This window comes from Moschus berezovskii, chromosome 4 (genome assembly GCF_049115385.1).
Source record: "Moschus berezovskii isolate FMDL1 chromosome 4, NW_MosBer_1.0, whole genome shotgun sequence".
Classification (NCBI taxonomy): Eukaryota; Metazoa; Chordata; class Mammalia; order Artiodactyla; family Moschidae; genus Moschus; species Moschus berezovskii.
Genome location: NC_142463.1, coordinates 99,279,258 through 99,302,231, shown reverse-complemented (window position 1 = coordinate 99,302,231; position 22,974 = coordinate 99,279,258). Strand labels below are relative to the sequence as shown.

At 45.9% G+C, this 22,974-nt stretch overlaps 1 protein-coding gene across 2 annotated transcripts in view; it reads left to right on the top strand.

The window, feature by feature from the left end:
• The first annotated feature begins 719 nt into the window (after nt 1-719).
• Nucleotides 720-22,974, top strand: part of ZNF697 (zinc finger protein 697) — a 35,023-nt gene continuing 12,768 nt past the window's right edge. Inside the window, exons 1-2 of one of the 2 annotated variants that reach the window (XM_055402792.2) lie at nt 720-859; nt 9,788-9,904. The gene's annotated coding sequence lies outside the window, so the exon portion shown is untranslated. The remainder of the gene's footprint in view (nt 860-9,787; nt 9,905-22,974) is intronic. The other variant, XM_055402791.2, reaches the window with a different exon arrangement.

Below are 22,974 nucleotides of genomic sequence, written 5' to 3'. Positions count from 1 at the left end.
GAGTCGGACACGACTGAGCGACTGAACTGAACTGAACTGAACTGATAGTTAATTCATGTAATTTGTTTTCAATCTCTTAGTTGAATTACTTTTCTTGAAAAGATGCCTGGGACAAGGCCAACATCGCAGGGAGGAATGACACTGGGTCAGGATCTGCGAACAATCAGCTCTTCTGGTTTGAAGGATGAAGCGCCAAGATCTTAAGGAATCTGAATTCCTGGTGAGCAGTCAGCTTCGTTCATTCGCCCCCAGCAGCATTCCGGTGACTTAGAAGAGAAAACAGAAAATCTATTTTAAAAAACCCAGTTGCCCTAAAGCGAACCCATCCCCAACTTCTTCATTTCTAAAAAAAAGGCCTCTGCCATCGCAGTCTCTCCGCACACAGCGACAGATCAGCGGCAGGACTCTACCAAGGGACCAGGGCGCCCGGCGCCCACCCGAGCCGCGGGCTAGGCGCGAGCCGCAGGGCGGGGCCCAGGGTCCCACCCGCCCGCCGCTCCCTTCCCGGGAGCGCTTCGGGGAAGGCGGTAGCGCCTCTCCTCCAGGCCCGAGGTCCTAGTCCCGCCGGGGCTGCCTCCCGGGCGCCCGCTGCCGTGGTGGCAGGAAGTCCCCGGGAACTACAAATCGAGGCATGCTGGGAACATTCCCCTGCTCCTCCCAGGAAATGTCCTTTGTCCAGCCCTACAGGAAGCCCCAGTGAGGAGTCAGCCGGGCAACCAGCCAGTCTGCCAGCCAGCCCGCGGCCGCCGCAGCCGCCGCCGCCGCCGCCGCCGCCGCACAAGGGCAGTCGCGCCGCGGCGCGGGGCTTGGGCCCGGGCGCGCGGTGCCCTCGCCCCTTGCCGCGCCCGCCGCCGCGCAGGTAGGAGCGTGGCTGCGGCTGGGCTCCCACGCCGCCCGGGGATGGGGCTGATCGGACCCGAGCGGACTGCTGCGGGGATGGGGCGTGCGCCCCGGAGCGGGTGGCCGTACCGCTGGGCGAACTTGCACCGCTGTCTGTTCTCCCGGGGCGCAGGGGGCCCGGGGCTGTGGGCGCGGGATGGGGGTGTGCTTACGGCCCCCAAGCCGGGACCGAGCTCCTTTCGGGGTCTGTGGCGAGGGGCGGGGAGAATGAGGCTGAGTAGCGAGGGAGGAGGCAGCGTTTGGAGAGGCAGTCAGACCGTCCCGCCGACCACCGAAGGGGGCATCCGAGACCCTCGGAAAAAACGAAGCCCAGGGAGGAGCTTGGGAGGCAAGGAGAAGGTGAAGGGCTTTGTGTGCAGCTGCGGACGGGGACCGACTGCACCCCCTTCGCCTTGTGTCCCCGCGCCCCCAGCCCCACTTGGGGCTACGGACAGTGGGGATGGGAGACTCCGAGGAGGGCCAGCGGGTCATCTCGGGTCTTTGTGAACCGTGTGCTCCCTTTTCCTCTCAGCTGCATTCTAACTTGACTCGGGGTAGCGGCTTGGGCTGCCATCAGACTGGACAAATGGCACAATGGGGATGAGACGGTAGATGGGGCAGCAGCAGCTCGCCGTCCTGGGAGTGGTCGCCGCCGTTTAGCTCCGGTAGGCTTCGCGCCCCCAGACGCCCATGTCGCCGGTGTGGCCAGGCTGGTACCGTCACCCAGGGGGAATGCCGAGGCGGGACCGTCAGTGGAGGCAGCGGCTGAAGCGTGATGGGAGGAGAGGCCGAGTGAGAGGCTGAGGGGGAGAGTCAGCGCAACAGGGAGTCAGCTGAGTGTACCTGATGGCCGCGCTTCGAGAATCGGATGGCCACTTCCTCTGGGACTTTCCGATTTTCCTTTTTCCTAACCGCCCCGTCCCCACCCCAAGTAATGAATCACCCACCCTTTGCTACATGAGGTGGATTCAATCTGGTGGTGTTTATCTTTGCTCTGATAGCTGGCCTATTTGTCCTTTATCTGTAGGGTGACTTGAATACTCTGCATCCCCGATGGCGTTATCCTCCTCTCGTGGGACTCAGGGTGTGGTGAAGGCGGTTGGATAATGGCTACTGTGATGGATGAGTGGGCAACTTTGAACACAGCCCAGGTGTTAACTGCTGTGTACCTGAACTCCCTCGCCTAAGCAGCCCGTTTCTCCTTCGTACCCCCACCCTCGCCCTCTACTTCTGTTTAGTTTACTGCTCTACAAGTATTTTTACCCTCTGAGCCACCAGGAAAGCCCAAGAATACTGAAGTGAGTAGCTTATCCCTTCTCCAGTAGATCTTTCCGACCCAGGAATCGAACCGGGTCTCCTGCATTTCCGGCGGCTTTACCTGCTCAGCTACCAGGGAAGCCTTCTTCTTTTAAGCCAACACAGGGATATTATTTAATGTGGCATATGTTTTAAGAGCCAAATGAATCTTTAAAGATGGCATTTGGGTGGTGAGGCAGGAGTACCCAAGGCTCCTGATGATGGGGTAGGCACAGAGCCCTGTTTCCTATATAAATAGCTTGTGGGGAAAAACAAAACCTTTTCCACTGGCTTCTCTAGAAGAGATGAGGCATCTGGAGTGACTTAAGAATGGAGTGGGGAAAAACCCAGTTGTTGAGGCTGAGGACACAAGGATAGGGAAATAAAGAGAACACGCTCTGTGAATTCAGAAGATTCCCAACTGGAGCACATTGGCTGTGTGTGTGCGTGTGGGACGTGGAGGTTATCGATGGGGGAAATTTGATATTCAAAGTTTAGCTGGGCCCCAAGAAGAATATGATGACACCATTGTGAGCAAAGGTCATAAATGGGAAGTCAGGCTACCCTTTACAGAAAGGAGAACACAGAAGGCCTTCAAAAATGACTGAGATTAAGGGACTGAATGGAAGGAAATCAGGTTGAGAAGCACTGGTGATGGAACTGAATTGGCCTGGGAAGGGTGACCTCGCCGAAGGTTGGATGACTAAGGATGATGGGGTTGCATCACATTTCCTCTCCTTCCCCTCAAAGCTCTTTGGATTTCCTCTGAAGCTACACATTTGCCCAATTTCTCATGTCTAGTTAAGGCAAGGAGAAAGGGTAAAAGCTGGTTAAAGATGATAACTTAAAGCAAGAAAGATCTTGCCTGTTCATGTAGAGTGAGAAAAAAACAAAACAAAACCCTGCAATGTCATTAAGAGGTCTGGAGCCTGATCCTATGTTAAGGCCATTTGGGCTTTTCCTTTGATCTGTGCTCCTACTTTTTTTTTTTCTTTTCCTTCATTCTGCACAGCGCCCCCTTCCCTGCCACCACTCCCACCCCTGCCCCTTTCCTAACAGGTTTCTTAGTACATGCTATGTATTGTTAATGAAATCAGAAAGGTAACTCAAGAGGTTGGCATTCAAAACCCTTAACAATTCAGTGCTTACCTACCTCTGTTCTCCACTGGACCTGGGTCACCTCATATTACCTATCCATTCTTGCAGCAAACAGCTCCCTAGTCTGAGATGCAGCATTCTTCCACCTGTGCATCTCCATCAAGTTGAACTCCATGCCTGTTGGGCATCCCTGCCCTGCCCTGATTATTGTCTCCAAATTCTCACCCAGTTGGTGCAGAAGTCTTATAGAAGTCTTCCTAGACCTCCCAGTCAGAATCCGTCTTATCCCCATTGTACTCTGCATCCTCTGAAGGATACCCATCTCTGGTCTGCCTTGTGAAAGTTAGGTGTTCTCCTTCTCCTCTTCAGAAAGTAAATCCCTGAGGGCAATGGCTCTGTACCCTATACTTTAAACCTAACAAGTGCACAGAGGATGCTATTTGAAAAACATGACTAAAGGAAGGAATGAGTGAAAGAACTGAAAGAATACATATGTCTTAATTTATCTCTTTCTGTGAAAAGGAGGATGAAGCGTTTTTAAAGACCTGTAAGGATTCATTGCAGATGTGACTCTAAAGCATCTAGACTTTTTTGTTTTGTTCCTGCCTTCAGTTCAGTTCAGTCGCTCAGTCGTGTCCAACTCTTTGCGACCCCATGAACCACAGCACGCCAGGCCTCCCTGTCCATCACCAACTCCCGGAGTTCACTCAAACTCATGTGCATCGAGTCGGTGATGCCATCCAGCCATCTCATTCTCTGTCGTCCCCGTCTCCTCCTGCCCCCAATCCCTCCCAGCATCAGAGTCTTTTCCAGTGAGTCAACTCTTCACATGAGGTGGCCAAAGTATTGGAGTTTCAGCTTTAGCATCAGTCCTTCCAATGATCACCCAGGATTGATCTCCTCTAGAATGGACTTGTTGGATCTCCTCGCAGTCCAAGGGACTCTCAAGAGTCTTCTCCAACACCACAGTTCAAAAGCATCAGTTCAAAAGCTTTCTTCCCAGTCCAACTCTCACATCCATACATGACCACAGGAAAAACCATAGCCCTGACTAGACGGACCTTGGTTGGCAAAGTAATGTCTCTGCTTTTCAATATGCTGTCTAGGTTGGTCATAACTTTTCTTCCAAGAAGTAAGTGTCTTTTAATTTCATGGCTGCAACTCTAAATGGATCTGTTACAGTATCTAGTACAAAGACACTCATTAAAAGTTGTTGAATAGGGTCTTTGCTAGCCTAAATTTTTAAACTCTATAGGCAGAATATAGAATGGATTAATCCCAAGGGGATAACCGATGACTTTTGCCATGTTCTTGGAGGTGATATTTTCTTCTCAGTTGGAAAGTTCAGTGTGCTTCCTAGAAAGTAGTACTTCAAAGATCATCCTGCTATTTGCAACTAAGCCAATGACTCCCGTGACATTGCTTTGACTTTTATAGCCCAAGCAGTCTACTAGGATTAAAATGTGGCATATAGAAGTTCAAGACAAATCAGACTTTCAAACATTCCTTAAAGACATTGCAATTTTGTAGTTGCTCATTTATCTCTAACTGGAAAGTTTTTATGCTTTTTTTTTTTTTTTAATGTGATGACAAGAGTTTCCGTATATTGAACATTTATGTATCAGCTATTGTTGTTTAGTTGCTAAGTCATGTCTGACTCTGCTTCCCCACGGACTGCAGTCTGCTGGGATTTCCCAGGCAAGAATCCCGGAGTGGGCATTTATTTTTCTAAGGGGTCTTTCTGACCCAGGGATTGAACCTACATCTCCTGCTTGGCAGGCGAATTCTTTACCACTGAGCCACCTGTCTTTTAAGCTTTTTTTTTTTTAACGTGATGAATGAGTTACTGTATATTGGACCTCTGTGTATCAGCTGTTAAACTAGAGAATTTCTATGCATTGTCTTAATCTGATGATTTACATATTACAGTCATCTCTGTTCTAAAACAGAGGAAACTGGGTCTTAGAGAGAATTTAGGGATCTTGCTTGGAGTCCCAGATGCTGGACTTTAGGAATTTAGGTATGTTTTCAAAACGGGTGTGTCTTTGTTTTCCCTGGGAGAAAACTGCTGGATCTATGTTCTTCCTCTGAAGTTCTTCACTTTAAAGATTTCCTTCCTGGAATATTGTTGGGCTTCTAAATGCATCCTAATGGATCTTCTGTGAGAGGCCCGGGTTTTTCCTACGTTTATTATTTTTATGCCCTCGTAATCCCATGGCCATCATTTGGAAAGACCAGGTTCAGAATCCATAATAAGATCTTTGGGCGCAGAACTGTTTCCCTGGAATTCTTTCTCCTTTTCTCCCAGCCTATTATCTGAATTCTTTCTGTCTTCCCTTCAGGCCAAGTCTCACCCTTTCCCCCTTCTGTAGCTTTTCTTGACCGCTCCAGGCCTCATTCAGGCTCTCCTCTAACCTTTGGCATTGCCTGAAATACCTGAGGCTCAGTGTCTTCTTGATGAATGTAGACTTGAATGAGCCCCCACCTTGTGCTGGAATATTTGCATATTCTCTGCTCAAGGCAGGTGTCCAGAACACAACCTGGCATATGGTGGACTTTCAGGAATTGTGAGTTGGTAATGAATCTGGTCCCATCACTTCATGGGAAATAGATGGAGAAACAGTGGAAGCAGTGTCAGACTTTATTTTTTTGGGCTCCAAAATCACTGCGGATGCTGATTGCAGCCATGAAATTAAAAGACGCTTACTCCTTGGAAGGAAAGTTATGACCAACCTAGATAGCATATTAAAAAGCAGAGACATTACTTTGCCAACAAAGGTCCATCTAGTCAAGGCTATGGTTTTTCCAGTGGTCATGTATGGATGTGAGAGTTGGACTGTGAAGAAAGCTGATCGCCGAAGAATTGATGCTTTTGAACTGTGGTGCTAGAGAAGACTCTTGAGAGTCCCTTGGACTGCAAGGAGATCCAACCAGTCCATTCTAGAGGAGATCAATCCTGGGTGTTCATTGGAAGGACTGATGCTGAAGCTGAAACTCCAATACTTTGGCCACCTCATGCGACGAGTTGACTCACTGGAAAAGACTCTGATGCTGGGAGGGATTGGGGGCGGGAGGAGACGGGGATGACAGAGAATGAGATGGCTGGATGGCATCACCGACTCGATGGACATGAGTTTGAGTGAACTCTGGGAGTTGGTGATGGACAGGGAGGCCTGGCGTGCTGTGATTCATGGGTTCGCAAAGAGTCGGACACTACTGAGAGACTGAACTGAACTGAATGAATTGGTAATGACTCAAAATGCAAAAGTGTAGGCATGAAACATTATTTGCATGTTGCCAGTTTGTAAGAGAGAGATTGGAGGGTCATTTTCTTAGTTATTATAATTTTCATCCTTTTCACCAGTTGGCCTGAAAAATTAAGTACCCTCTGGAAATAAGTGAGAGCAGATCTGGGTGTTGCTCAGTTATATGAACTTGATCAGTGCTAAACAATGATGGTGTTTTATTGATGTTGGGTAGATAGGCTTCTCTAGTGGCTCAGCTGGTAAAGAATCTGCCCACAATGTGGGAGACCTGGCTTCGGTCCCTGGGTTGGGAAGATCCCCTGGAGAAGGGAATGGCTACCCACTCCAATATTCTGGCTTGGAGAATTCCATGGACTGCAGTCCATGAGGTTGCAAAGAGTCAGACCTGACTGAGCGACTTTGAATTCACAGCATGGGTGGGGTCACAGCTTCAGTACCTTCCTCCTTGCTGTCATGCACACCTTCTGCCTTGTCTCCTGGGAGAGGCCTTTATGGTGCTCATCAGAGAAAACTGGAGGGGTTTCCCTGCTGCTGCAGATACGGGGGGAAAAAAAGGCTGGGATGAGGAAGGAAGATAGTTCCTTCTGTTTTTACCTCTGAGAAGAGTAGCATGGTTTGTATGGGGTATGGAATTGGGTTTTATTGCATCATGTATTAACGGGGATGTTATAAAGATCAGCAGCTGCTCCTCTGTGGGTAAAGAGGCTTTGCCACAAGACTGAACCCATCTCCTGAGGCTGACCGAGCCTTCTTTTCCCTGACCTCAAGGCCCCACAGTGCTGTGGATGCCTTGGTATAAACACAGTGTGTGTGGGTGGTTAAAAGCACATCAGTCATTTTAAATGAGGATAGGGCACTTCTTGGGTTTCCCAGGTGGCGCTAGTGGTAAAGAACTCACCTGCTAATGCAGGAGACCAGAGACTCGGGTTCAGTCCCTGAGTCAGGGAGATCCCCTGGAGGAGGGCATGGCAACCCACTCCAGTAGTCTTGGCTGGAGAATCCCATGGACAGAGGAGTCTGGCCGGCTACAGTCCACAGGGTCACAAGGAGTCGGGCACAACTGAAGCAACTTTGCATGTACAGTTCTTGGGGTCCCTGCACTTGTTCAGCAAGTGATGCACCAAACATCCAGAGGCTGGCAACACTGTTCCAGTCAGATGTGTGGAGCACTACCTGCAATTCTCTGGTTTCCCCTTCCTGCAGAGGTCTTGTGCACACAGCTCTAATTTGCTAAAATGTGTGTAAAGGGGAAAAGAGCCTCCATTCATTCAGAGAGGCATTTGAGATATATTGTCTCCCGAGAAATTTGTCAGCATCTTACCCAGACTTACAAAACAAGAACCATTCTTTGGATTTTATTAATAAGAAATGTATCACTTTGGTCTCAGTGTCCTGCCTATTCAGGAGGTTAGCTCATCTCTGATGCTTGATCATGCTTAAACAGGGCACTCTGGGAAGAACACCTTTCCAGTTATGTAACTTTTCTCCCCACAGGTAAGAACCTTGGTGAATTTCAAAGAATCTCTTAAGGAAAAAAAAAAAAAAAATCCCTCATGCAGGTATTGACAATGATTTCTGGTAGCAGTAAGTAGTTTTGAAAGCAGTGGGTTTTAGAAATTATTTCAAATGAATGTAGTCTCCACAAGGCAGAACTTAGTATAATAGGTAGAACATGGTTCATGTTAAAAAAAAAAAAATTCTCGATGAGTGGATGTATTACACTTTAAAACATTTCACTTTGATGCTTTCCTAATATGATGGCACTGCCAATGTTTTATAATGAGTTATGGCAAAGGGTATAGCTTATGTGTGATATTAGATGGGGAAAGGACCTTTTTTGTGTATGTACATATAAATTTTTAAAAAAATAGATTTTATTTTTTTAATTTTTAAAATTATTTTTAAAATATTTATTTATTTGGCTGTGTTGGATCTTAGCCACAGCAAATAGAATCTTTGATGTTGTCAGGGGAGATCTTTCCTTGTGGGGCACAGACTCTCTAGCTGTGTCTTGTGGGATCCAGAGCACTTGAGCTTCAGTAGTTGTGGCACCCAGGCTTAGTTGCTCCATGGACTGAACTGTGTCCCGTGTATTACATAGTGGATTCTTAGTCACTGGGCCACCAGGGAAGTCCCTTAGACTTTATTTTTTAGAGCCCTTTTAGGCACACAGCAGTATTTTGTTTTAAATTTTATTTATTTATTTTTGGCTGTGCTGGGCCTTCGTTGCTGCATGGGTTTTCTCTAGTTGTGGTGATTGGGGGCCTACTCTTGCAGTGTATGGACTTATTGCTGTGGCTTCCCTTATTGTGGAGCACGGGCTCTAGGGGGCATGGCCTTCAGTAGCTGCAGTTCCTGGGTCCTAGAGCACAGGCTCAATTGTGCACACTGACTTAGTTGCTCTGTGGCATGTGGGGTCTTCCCGGACCAGAGATGGAACGGGCGGTCCTGCACCAGCAGGTAGATTCTTTACCACTGAGCCACCAGGAAATCCCGCACAACTGTACTGAGCAGAAAGCACAGAGAGTTCCCATATGCTCTCTGTGTCTTTTCATGATTTGATAGCTCATTTCTTTTTAACTCTGAATAATATCATTTGAATGTACCACAGCTTATCCATTCACCTACTCGGACATCTCGGTTGCTTCTAAGTTTTGGCAGTTATGAATAAAGCTCCCATAAACTTCCATTCGTGGAGATGTACGTTTTCAACTTATTTGCATAAATAGCCAGGCATACAGTTGCTGGATTTCACCGATGCAATGGACATGAACTTGAGCAAACTGTGGGAGATGGTGAGGGACAGAGAGGCCTCTCCTGCAGTCCCTGGGGTCACAGAGAGTCGGACACGACTGGGCGACTGAACAAAACATAACAGGCTTCGTTTTCTAAGAAATTGACAGATTCTCTTCAGAGTGACTGTGTCATTTGCGTTTTTTGTCAGCCGTGAATAAGAGTCCCTCTTCTTACACATCCTCACCAGTATGTAGTGTGGTCAATGTTTTGCCTGTTTTGCTATTCTAATAGGTTGTTGTTGTTCAGTCGCTCAGTCATGTCTGACTCTTTACAACCTTGTGAACTGCAGCAGGCCAGGTCTCCCTGTATCTCACCGTCTCCCGGAGCTTGCTCAAAAAGTCCATTGAGTTGGTGCCATCCAACCATCTTGTCCTCTGTCATCCCCTTCTTCTCCTGCCTTCAATCTTTCCCAGCATCAAGGTCTTTTCCAATGACTCATTTCTTCCCATCAGGTGGCCAAAGTATTGGAGCTTCAGCTTCAGCATCAGTCCTTCCAATGAATATTCAGGGTTGATTTCCTTTACGATTGACTGGTTTGATCTCCTTGCAGTCCAAGGGACTCTACCAAGGTATGTAGTGGTGTATCATTAATTTACAGTTCCATAGTGACACAAGAACCCGTGCCCCCTGCCTTGGAAGTATGGAGTCTTAACCACTGGACCACCAGGGAAATCCCTGCCTATTTTAAAATTAAGTTACTCATTTTCTTACTGTTAAGTTTTAAGAATTCTCTGTATATTTTGGATAACAGTCCTTTATCAGATGTGTGTTGTGCAGATATTTTCTCCCAGCTTAGGTTCTCATTCTCTTGATATAGTTTCATATATATGAACTTTTCTTATCTTTTTCTTTTTGAGAAGTGTACCAGATCTGTTTTAATATAAAACAGGTTTACCCCAGAAATGAAGACAGATAGTGTGAAAGAAACTTGAAGAAATGCTCCCCTACTTAAAAAAAACAAAATTATTTATTTCATTTATTTTTGGCTGTGCTAAGTCTTCTTTGCTGCATATGGGCTTTCTGTAGTTGCAGCTAGTAGGGGCTACTCTCCAGCTGTGGTGATCAGGTTTCTCATTGTGGAGCACAGGCTCTAGGTGCATGGGCTCAGGAGCTGTGGCTCCCAGGCTCTAGACCACAGGCCTAGTAGTTGTGGCCCACCAGCTTAGTTGCCTTCAGGCATGGGAAGTCGACAGGGATTGAACCTGTGTCTCCTGCATTGGTGAGTGCATTCTTGACCACTGGACCACCAGGGAAGTCCCCTACTGTTTTTTTTTTTTTTTAAATAAGGTAAATGCCAATTAAATTTAACCAGACTGTGGCCACAGCCTTTAATTAGCTTGGGGGCAGTTACTAGAGGAACGCCTTTTATTTCTGTTTCCCCATTCCCTTGTAGGTACTTGTGTTTGTTGATTGAATTAGTGGCTTAGTAAATATTTCTGGTCACCTACTTCCTAAGTGGCACATACCCATTTAAAAAACTTCTTTAAGAGCCTATATTTGTCTCATAGCTTAATTATGGTCCCTTAGGAAAGGGTTTCTGTAGGCTGATGGCTATAAGAGAAATCAAGATGTGCAGATCCTTCCTGTCAGAACCAGCAAACAAAAAACCCATGAAAACTGCTGGAAAATAAACTTTGGTCTGAGTAGACTCTCTAATAATAAATATTGAATACTGATTTCTCCTGTATTTGTGCTTCCTGTTGCCCTCTCCTCCCAAGCAACTTTTTATTTAGTCTCCTGACTACTTTGTAAAAGTTGAATGTTGATCTTTTTTCATCCTCATTTAATTTCTGTTGGTTCTAGTCCTGTCTTTCCTGCAGGGATGGGAGAGAAGCAGTTGTCCTGTTTGACTAGGAGAGCCCAGGAACATTTCCACCATGGATCCAGACACAGCTCTGGGCCACCTCTTCCTTGCACCACCGAGTTGCGTGCTAAAGCCTTGGAGAGGAGGCAGGACACGCACAAGACTATTTGATGCCAACAAGGGCTGTTGTCATTTGGCCATGGGACTCGGGACTCTCTTTCGAGAAGGTTCTAACTTTTGAAGCGAATCACCACTATCATATCTACCTGTGTAGCAGGATAATTAAGCATGCTTGGCTCCTGGTGCTGACAGGTTATTGGATCTGGTTAGGAGAGCTAGCTTGTCTCCAGGGCTCTCTGCCTGACATGATCTTGGCCAGATCACTAGATTTCCTGGTCCTATTAGTCCTTCATTTTGAGACTGAGGAAGGAAATAATTAGCCCTAACTTTATCCACTTAAAGAACTATATGATAGTTTGGGAATTACAGATGTAATATAACATATACAGAATGAATGTATATATTCTAATATATATAGAATGAACAAACAAAAAGATCCTACTGTATAACACAGAGAACTATATACAGTATCCTGTAGAAAACCATAGTGGAAAAGAATTTGAAAAATAATGTATGTGTAATATATGGTGTGTATATATACATACATATATATACATGTGTATTATATATATATATATATATATGCGTGCATGCTAAGTTGCTTCATTCGTGTCTGATTCTTTGTAACCCTATGGATTGTAGCCCCCCAGGCTCCTCTGTCCATGGGATTCTCTAAGCAAGAATACTGGAGTGAATCTCCTCCAGGGATCTTCCCAACCCAGGGATCAAACCTGGATTTCTTATGTCTCTCCTGCATTGGCAGGCAGATTCTTTACCTCTATTCCCACTATATATGGGAAGCCTTATATATATATATAAAGTGAGTCACTATGCTGTACAACAGAAATTGATACAACATTGTAAATCAACTATACCTCAATACAATTCATTCGTGTATTGAAGAACTATTTGAAGGCTCATTTTGTGGGGAATCATGAAATTGCATAAAGCAATATGTTCCCATCAGGACTTACAGTTGGGAGGTGGGAGGGAGGGAGAGAGGGCAAACAATAAGGTACAACTTACAACTATGATTATATTTTTAAAACTAACATTCAGTTCAGTTCAGTCACTCAGTCATGTCCAACTCTTTGCACTCCACGGACTGCAGCATGCCAGACTTCCCTATCTATCACCAACTCCCAGAGCTTGCTTAAACTCATGATGCTGTCCAACCATCTCATCATCTGTCATCCCTTTCTCCTCCTACCTTCAATCCTTCCCGGCATCAGAATCTTTTCTGATGAGTCATTTCTTTGCATTAGCTTCAGCATCAGTCCTTCCAATGAATATTCAGGACTGATTTCCTTTAGGATTGACTGGTTTGATATCCTTGCTGTCCAAGGGACTCTCAAAAGTTGGGCAGAATGAAATAAGGAAGAGTACCCTAAAGAATCATATTCAAAGTGAGATAATAATAATTATCCTTGAGCATTTAACACTAAGCTGATTGATAAGGTAGACCCCAGTTGTTTCTCTCATTTTGTAGATGAAAAAGCCCAGCTCAAAGAGATTGAGCTAGAGACTGAATTCACACAGGTGTTCTGGCTCCAGAATCTGAGCTTTCATTTGTGTATACATATATCTCTTCTCCCTTGGACCTCCCTCCCCATAACCCCTTCCCACCACTGTAGGTCATCCCAGAGCACCATCTGAGCTTTTAACCGCTACCGGTATTGCTTCCCACTAGAAAAGGAGAGACTTGTTTCTTGAGAGAGAACAGCACAGTGAGAGAGGAGAAACACAAGGTGACTTTTGGGAGGCTTGAATCATGCCTTTTTGGCTGAGATTAGCTGGCAGAAGTCAGGGAGAGGTTAGAGCTTTCAGCTACATTGTCGAGGGCTTGGAGTTTGCACTTCTCTGCTTCTCTGGATAGAATGGCAAAGTCAGAGGTTTCTGAGCAGGTGAATGGCGAATGGTAAATGGAGTGGCAACTATGTTTTAAGATGCATCTGGAAGCATCTACTACAGTAATAAGGGAAAATAGAGGAGAGAACTGAAAAGGAAGGACTTGGCAGCTGATTGGATTGAAAGGAGTGAGGGGAGGGGCCAAAGTTGACTCCAGGGTTTTAAACCTGATGAGTAAGAACAAAGACGCTTTTAACAGAAATGGGCAGCTGATTTGTAACAGAGATTTGGAAGGAGAACTAATGTTTTTCAATATGACTAGAGCCAGATCCTTTCCAAATGGAAATTCCCTTCGAGTTTTCAACAACTTTTCAAGGGAACTTGTTGCTCTCATTGTATAGATGAGCAAAATAAGACTCAATTTGGTGAATAGCCATCCTAGGATCACAGAGTGTATAAGTGACAAACTTCTGTTTGCAGCCAGATCTGTTGATGCCGTTACCTGTGCTTTCCTTCCTGTTTGGACTGCCCATTCCCACCCCACCCCCCGCCCCGGCCCCATGTCCTGAGTCCCATGTGACATACAGGGCAGCCCTTCAGTACAGAAGGGACATTGAAGCTCCTCAGCTTGATGCTTGATGCACCATTAGAAATATGGACCTAGAATACAGGTCAGGGGTTGGGGGGAGAGTTTTGTATTCATGGGGTCTCTGGACAGAGGAGGTATTTACTGAAAACTAGGGGAAGTTTGAGTGCACTCCGGGAGTTGGTGATGGACAGGCGTGCTGTGATTCATGGGGTAGCAAAGAGTCGGACACAACTGAGTAACCTGAACTGAACTGAGGGGAAGGGGTAACATGATTGAGAGGAGAGGGAGAAGAAAATGTAAACAGAAACATGGGAGGTTGACCTATTGGGAGATAAGAAGAGAAGCAGGGTGCTGAGGGAAGTGGCGAAGCCTAGAACAGTGGATGCTAAGGAATGAGAGAATTTCAAGGACAGCATCTCAACAGGATTTCTGTAGTCATTTATTGCATCTCGATTATGTATGTCCAGCACGTTCCAGTGTTGATGGTGAGATCATAGAAGAGACTGAATATTGGATTGGAAGATGGAAAATTATAGCTGATACTGATGTGAGCCAGACTCAGTGTTAGCAATGACTGTGATCCACTGAGATGGTACATACCTGGGAAGACCATGGTTCACTAGGAAACTGATGTGTGTGGTGATGAGGTTAGAACTGATCGGGGCTCACTGACCCCAGCCCTGCTTTTCCCAGTAGCTTGTAAGACCTGTTGGCTCTGCGGAAGGAAATGTAATATTGTTTGATAACTGGCTTTAAGCATTTAAAAAATGAAAAGGAAGGAAAGTCTCTGCAGAAGAAAAAGTCTCTCCTTTCAATGAAAGGGTTTCATTCATAGTTTGAATTTTTAAGAGTCTTTAAAAAAGATTTTTAATTGCATGATGGAAATACTCTATTAAGATACTCTTTTAAAATTTTAACTTAATTTTTTTGGCTTTTGGCCACACTGTGTGGCACGTGGGATGGTTTCTGGACCAGGAATTGACCTCTGGCCTCTGCAGTGAAAGTGCTGGATCCTTGCCACAAGGCCACAGGGAACTCCCTAAAATTCTTTGAAAATGACTTAGTACCAGTTGTTTAGGTTGATGCTCCATAGGTATTCTTTTCTCTCCAGCGGTCTCTCTGTCTTTGATGATGACTTATTTTTCAAATGCTGTACCAAAGACAGAAGGATTCATTGTTTACTGTAACACTCCCATTAAGTCAATGTTAATTCAGAACGACTGCTTTTTTCTGGGCAACAAGATGTCTCTTTTCTCTGAGAAAGACAGTAGGTAATCCAAAATCTGTTAATTCGGAGATAATTTCTGAGGATCACATGAATTTAAGTTTGAAGAATATCTTTTATGTTTTTTAGAGGAGAGCTGTTTAAAATCAATATGGGGGGGGGGGGTGTGGGAAGCAAGAGTCCAGAAGAGAACAAGAAAAATAGGAAGAAAGAAGGTAGTGTCAATGAATGCTGTCAGCAAAGCCCGAGCACTAAACCCATGAATATGACAGAGTTGGTTGGGAGGGTCTGGTGCAGGGGAGATGGTACTTAAAAGGAATTGGGTACCCTGAGTGGTAGTCCCAATTCTGTCACCAACTCCCTGTGTTTGTGAATTCAGACAAGGCATTTATCTTCTCTGGTCCTCATTTTCCTTATCTGTAAAATGGTGGATCCTTTAAAGAAATGTTCAACAAAAACACATGAGATTCTCTCATCTGTGGATGGAGTCTCTTCCCTTAGCTTATGGTTGGCTTGCTCCTGCCACCTGGCTCACGTCAGAACCACCTCCACACACAGAATGCAGAGCTATTAAAACAAGCAAAAAGATAATGATGGAAAAGAGGGTGAGTCTGCGAAACTGTATTTGTAGTCATGGACCATACTGGATGAGTATCGGTGGGTGGTACCCTTCCTTCACGGTTCTTTCATGTGACCCGGGCTCTTTGTACTGAGGAGTTTGAGTTTATCCCAGAACTCCCTTCTTCATATGGCTCTTTCCATGTTATTATGTATTTGCAGGCAGGATGACTTTGCGAACACTCTGATGATTTGTTAGGAATGAGTTGGTGACTTTGGCCAGATTTTAATTCGTTTTCTGTTGAGAAGAGAAGGATTAACTAACAAAGCGTTTTGTGTCCTGGGTAGGTTATGGCTTGATTAATGTGCTCTGACTCACTGCCCAAATAAGCTGCTGATGGGAGCCATAAACCCAGGGTCAAACTTGTATAAATTAGCCACATCCTAGAGAGGCAGTGTGTTAGAGGCTGGAAGAGCAATTTAACATCCTCTCAGTGCACCTGCCACATAGCACAAGCGATCAGGACATGAAAAGCAGATGAACTACCGATGCCAAGTCGCCAGCCTGAGTATTTCAGCCAAGCACCATAGGCAGTGCTAGGCTGAGTAGAAAGGGATTCAGTTCAGTTCAGTTCAGTCGCTCAGTTGTGTCCGACTCTTTGCGACCCCATGAACCACAGCACGCCAGGCCTCCCTGTCCATCACCAACTCCCAGAGTTCACTCAAACTCATGACCACCGAGTCGGTGATGCCATCCAGCCATCTCATTCTCTGTCGTCCCCTTCTCCTCCTGCCCCAATCCCTCCCAGCATCAGAGTCTTTTCCAGTGAGTCAACTCTTCATATGAGGTGGCCAAAGTATTGAAGCATCAGTCCTTCCAATGAACACCCAGGACTGATCTCCTTTAGAATGGATTAGAACACAAGTTGAGATGCCAGGGATTTAGGCTCCTATCTGCGCTCAACTGGTGCATTCATGGGTAAATCACTTACCCTTTCTGGGTCCCTCTTGCCTGACTCATCTGTCATATAGGATGCTAGACTAAACCAGGGCTTCCCTGGTAGCTCAGCTGGTAAAGAATCCACCCTCAATGTGAGAGACCTGGGTTCTATCCCTGGGTTGGGAAGATCCCCTGGAGGAGGGCACGGCAACCCACTCCAGTATTCTTGCCTGGAGATTCCCATGGACAGAGGAGCCTGGTGGGCTACAGTCCATGGGGTTGCAAAGAGTCGCACACGACTGAATGACTAAGCACACACACAGACTAAACCAGCAAGTTGGATCAAGCAAGTTGCATTTGCCATGTCCCTCATTCTGCTCCATCCTTTTTGAAACTTACTGATGTTTTTGTTTGTGCTAAGGCCTGATTTGGGGTTTACTGTCACTATCATCTCCACCTGCCCACCAAAAGATCTTGTGGCATAGTGAAACTGCTGTTATTCCCCTTACCCAAAACTGCTCTGGATGTTTTCTGAAATGATAGGAATGCATCATGAATCCTCTTAGTTGAGGTTTATATCAGGGATTTTGCTTTGTTTTTGTGTCCTGTATCCTTTCAGAGCCTGAGGGAAAGCTATGGGCTTTATCATCAAAGAAAGGTTCTGCAGACACATTCATGTAAGGTATCCAGAGTTCATGGACTCTCAGGGCCCTCAGGCGAAGAACCCTGTCCAAAGAAAAATACCATTATTCTGTTTACAAGCTTGTTTAGGACTACTGCTCTCTCCAGGAAATGCCAGGAGCTGGAGGTAAAAGGACATAAGGAACCGAAACAGCCTGGGCCTGATGATTGACTTAGGAACTGTGATGTTCAAGCTATGAGGGGGCCCTGGACACCCTGACCTCCTTCTTGAGACAGATGCCCCCCTGCTTGGATGAAAGTGGTGTTTTGTCATTGGGTCCATGCGCCACAGACTTACCGTGTACTCTTGGTTAAGATGGAAACTATCTGCAAGCCTTTAGTTTCCAACATGAAGTGGGAACATGATCTCTTCTAGCTGTTCTCTTTGTAATGTGGTATCTCGAGTATATTTGGATGGCATCCTTTGTGTTTCCCTGAGAAGGACACAACTTAAAAGTCCTCAGTTTGGGCTACTAAAGCAATTCTGTTCCTGCCAGGGTGCATCTCATGGAGATAACATTTTCATAAATCACTAGTATGTTAGCTTCCTTTTCATCTACACACATTTTTTTTTTAATCCCCTTAGAATAGTGGTCCCCAACCTTTTTTGGCACCAGGGACCAGCTTTATGGGAGACAATTTTTCCATGGACCCAGGCAGTGTGGGGTTGGGAGGGGTGGGGGAAGGATGGTTTCAGGATGATGCAAGTGTATTACATTTATTATGCATTTTATTTCTATTACTATTACTCTGCTCCACCTCAGATCATCAGGTATTAGATCCCAGAAGTTGGAGACACATGCCTTAGGAGATCATTCTGGAGATGACCAGTTATTGATGTACTTCATCTGTTGGACCGTTGAATCGGTTTGTCGACTTGACTTTACTGGGATAAAGTGTTCCTCTACCAGAGCTGTCACAGCCAGGGCTCCCAGCCAGGTTTATTTTCTCTATTCCCATGCACGACCACCCCACCCCCACTTTTGGCCTCACCACTTGGTCTGTGGGATTTTAGTTCCCCAACTGGGGATTGAACTCAGGACCTTGGCAGTAAGACTGCAGAGTCCTAACCACTGGACTGCCAGGGATTTCCCTCCTCTTCCCTCTTGAGTGCAGAGTGGCTGAACTAACTAATGGTGGAAATAAACAAGCACTGGCTGTGGTGTTAAGAACCCCCTCTTTGAGTTCTTGGGAAAAATGCAAGTAGATGAAAGCAGGAACAGTTTTCTGATTCTATTTTGTACGTAACAGCTGTTCCTCTACTTCATAAATAGGAAAAAAAAAGAGAGATTCAAACTCATGAAACTTAAATTTCTTTCATCTTTTTCCCTACTGCCTCTCCTCTCAGTACCCATGAGCTCTATTCAGTATTAGGTGTCGTAATCACTCCTGATTTGGCACACTTTGTAAAACACAGACTAATCCTTTTGTGGAAGTTACTGACATTTTATTATGGTCTGCTCAGAATGTAAATAGATACATGCATGTGTGCTGTCACTTCAGTCGTGTCTAACCCCAGGCTCCTCTGTCCATGGGATTCTGCAGGCAAGAATACTGGAGTGGGCTGCTGTACCTTCCTCCAGGGGATCTTCCTGACTCAGGGATTGAACCTGCATCTCTTATGTTTCCTGCAGTGGCAGGCAGGTTCTTTACCACTAGTGTCACCTGGGAAGCCCTAAATAAATATGAGCAACCTTAAATTTCAGAAAAAAAAGATTTATGCTTTCTGTTTTTAAACTTTATTAGTAAGTTTTCTCGGAGAAGGCAATGGCAAGCCACTCCAGTACTCTTGCCTAGAAAATCCCATGGATGGAGGAGCCTGGTAGGCTGCAGTCCGTGGGGTCGCTAAGGGTCGGACACGACTGAGCGACTTCACTTTCACTTTTCACTTTCCACTTTCACACATTGGAGAAGGAAATGACAACCCACTCCAGTGTTCTTGCCTGGAGAATCCCAGGGAAGGGGGAGCCTGGTGGGCTTCCGTCTATGGGGTCACACAGAGTCGGACACGACTGAAGTGACTTAGCAGTAGCAGAATGCAGAAGTAAAATCAGATCTACTACCACCTAGCTTCAACAGAGATCAGTGTATGCCCATCTTATTTCATCTGTATATACTCGCCTCTGTCCTGGAATTCCAGACGTATCACTTCAAATAAAGCAAATTCCAGACATAGCATTTCACCTGTAAATATTTTCTTATGTATTTCTTAAAAACACAAGAGTAATTCCTCAGTATCAAATAACTAACCCTCATTCATAAGTCCACAATTGTTTTATACTTTGTTTTTGTACTTTGTTTATTTGGGATACAAATAAGGTCTATACATTGAGGTTGGGTGATACATTTCAAGTGTTTTAACTTGTATGTTTTTCTCCTTTTTTATTTTGCTATTTTTGTTACCTCTTTTTGTTGTTGTTACCACTTTTGAAGAAACTGGATTGTGTCTTAAATTTTTCTATGATATTGGTTTTGCTGATACTGTTATTTTTGAGGAAATAAGAGTAACACAAGTAAGTGAATTTTTAAAAGGTGTAGTTAAGTGTTTGTAAATGTTTCACCTTATGCTGAAAGCAGTCTAGCTAAGGAGTTTAAAATTTTATTAGGCAGAAACACTGCAGGATTAGGTGACATCACTACCATTTTTGTTCTTGCTTTCTCTTCATTGGAAGACACCTTGGTAGGTTATATGGAGAGGTGTCACCCGCTGCTGAAGTGAACTGGGCTGAAACATGCCAGCCATTGTTCGTCAGTGACGCCAAATGGTTATTTTAGGCAGATAATTGGAAGGGCTGTTTTTCCTGTTGACTTTGCAGTGGGATATTAGGTGATTGAATGTGTGCCTCAAACCTTTTGGTCCCAACATTCTTCTCTCCCTATTCACTGTGATGAACATTCTCTTGATGGCTGTTCATTCCAGTGGAATATGATCACAGAATAATTTGGGTTGGAAAAGACTTCCTGAGGTCACCTGACCCCATCAAATAACCTTAACAAGGGATTCCAGCCTCAACTCTCCCAGAACAAAGCTGTTTGTTAACAACTCCCATATTCCCCAACCTCCCCGCCATGCATTCTGTGTTCTCCTTTGTCCTTCGGTGAAATAGATCATTAAGTTGCATCTCTTTCTGCTATGGGGGAGGGGTGCCTATACACATACATGTGTCTGCAGATCTTTAATTAAGATTGATGTTGATTCTCCCCCCACTTGCCTTCTACAGTGCATATACCTTGAGACTCCACTCCACTCTCTGTATATAATAATAGTTTTTGTGAAAAATAAGGTGTTTTCATGAGTAAATGTCCACATAGGATGGGATTATTGCAGACTGTGTTTTTTAGCCACGGTGTGATGGTTAATTTTATGCATCAACTTGGCTGGGCCAGCAGGTACACAGATACTTGGTCAAACATTATTCTGGGTGTTTCTGTGACAGAGTGTTTGGATGAGGTTAACCTTTAAGTTGGTAAACTTTGAGGAGTCACATAACTGGGCTTCCCTGGTGTCTCAATGGTAGAAAATTCACCTGCAGTGCAGGAGACATGGGTTTGATCCCTGGGTTGAGAAGATCCCCTGGAGAAGAAAATGGCAATCCACTTCAGTATTCTTGCCTGGAATAATCCTATGGATAGAGGAGCCTGGTGGGCTACAGGCCATGGGCTCACAAAAGAGTCAGATATGACTTAGTGACCAAACAACTACAGCAGCAACAAACTTGGAGGAAAGCAGACTGACCACCGTAATGTGGGTGGGACTCATCCAGTCAGTTAAATAGAGCAAAAATCTGATTCCCCTGAGCAAGGAGGGGCTCTCTAGTAAACAGCTGTCAGTCTGGGACTGCAACATCAGTTCTCCCAAGTCTTGTCTGCTGGCCTACCCTGCGGAGTTTGGAGCTTGCCAGTCTCCATAAGCACACAAGCCAATTCCTTGTAGTAACTCTCTTTCTCTATACACATCCTATTGGTTCTGTCAAACTAGTTCTGACAAATAGTGTGGGAGGAAAAGGCAAGTAAGTATATGCCCCAGATGTATCTGGCTGTTCTCGAAGTGATGTTTTATATTAAAGAGATGGAAAGATCACTGGAGAAGCCATTAGAAAAGTGAGATTCTGGCTGTAACTTTGCTAGCAAACCGTCTTTCAGTCTCTGATCTGGTCTCTTTCCTCTCTGAGCCTCTATTTCCTGTCTGTGGAAGGAGTTTCAGCAAAGGGATTCCCGAGTGTATGATTCCATGAAGTACAAACATTGAACATTTGAGCCAGCTGCTGAGGAGTTCTGTGTGTGTGTGTGCTCAGTTATGTCTGACTCTGCGACCCCATGGACTGCAGCCCATCAGGCTCCTCTGTCCATGGGATTTCCCAGGTAAGCATGCTGGAGTGGGTAGCCATTTCCCTCTCCAAGGGATCTTCCTGACCCAGGGATAGAACCTGTGTCTCCTGGGTCCTCTTGCAATGGCAGGAAGATTCTTCACCACTAGTGCTGCTTGGGAAGCCTGCTGAGGGGTTATCTGAATTCTTCTGCGGACTGCCCAGGTGCTAGATAAGAAATGCTGAGGCTGTACACAGGTAGTAGTGGTAGATGATGCTGGCAGAGCAAAGAAAAAAATCTTGAACAGAAGGATTTTGTACGCATCAGGTAGAATATTCTATTTCAGTTAAATGTAAAATACGGATGCGCGAACACCTGCATGAAAACCTTTAGCTTCTGTGCCTTCCCATCTTAGGGCGGATGGTCTAACTTTGAAGGCACTTAGGTCTGTCTCTGCATTGCAGTAGTTTTTATTTTGTGCAGAAGGCGTGGGATGGTGGTGCAGGCTTGGCAGCTGTGACAAGCTGAGGCCCTTCGGCCAAACTGAGGGGCTCTGGCCCAACCGACAGGAAATGCCTGACCCCAAGGACATATGTGCTATTCTTGACCAGAAAGATTGGAAAGAATCTCAGACTAGCTCTGGCCAACAGGGTTGTAAATGGATTTCTCTGTTGCCTTGGTTTTGAGCCTTTCTCACTTTTTTTTTTCCCCACTTGGGCTTCCCTCTCCAGGTTAAGAAAAAAAAAAACAAAACAGTAACCACAAGGAGGAAACCATATTATTTTAGCTTCTCCTGTCTGGAGAGTGGGCAGTACTTAGCTGCAGTAATCTTTTGGCTCTGTCTGGAATTACCATGCACCTCACCGCAGCAGTCTGCCACTTGGGAGGTTGGCATGTGGGGCTGGATGGTCTGGGTGTGTGCCTGGGAAGTCAGCTGCCCCTTGGGATGTGGACCCATTCCCTGGGTTCACTGGAGGCATCTCCTCTTTGTGTGGGGGGTGGAGTTCTTTGCCCTTTGCATCCTTTCTGACCACAGGCTCGCTCACGAGGAGGCCAGACTCCCATGGCCATATCCTCCGGCTTGACTGTTTACCCAGTTGATGGTTGAAGACTGACAAATGATTAACCCCCTGGAATTCCCGGTTAGACCCCAGTTACAGTCATGAGTTCAGCCTTGGGAGCCACAGACTTAAATTGTTTTTCCAGCATTTACCCAGCCGGGCGTCCCTGCTGAACTCTAGGGAAACTCTCCTGGGGGAGAGCCTGGTGCGCAGGGGGCGTGGGAAGTGAAGGGAGGAGGCCCCGGCGCTGTGCGGGGTGCGGGAGGCGGGAGGCTGAGCCACTCCGAGGTAAGGAGGGACCCGCCACAGCAGAGGGGACAGGAAAGGAGCTGCTCCTGGCCGCTTCCTTCCCCTGACATGACAGCCCCGCCGGCCTGGCTCCCGGCCACCTGGCAGTGGCCTTGGCACATGACTCCCCATCCTGCTGAGAACGGGTGGGGAGAGGGCTGTGCTCAGGCGGCGGCTCCCCCAGCTCGGTCCCGCCTGCCCTGCCTGGGGGTTGGGG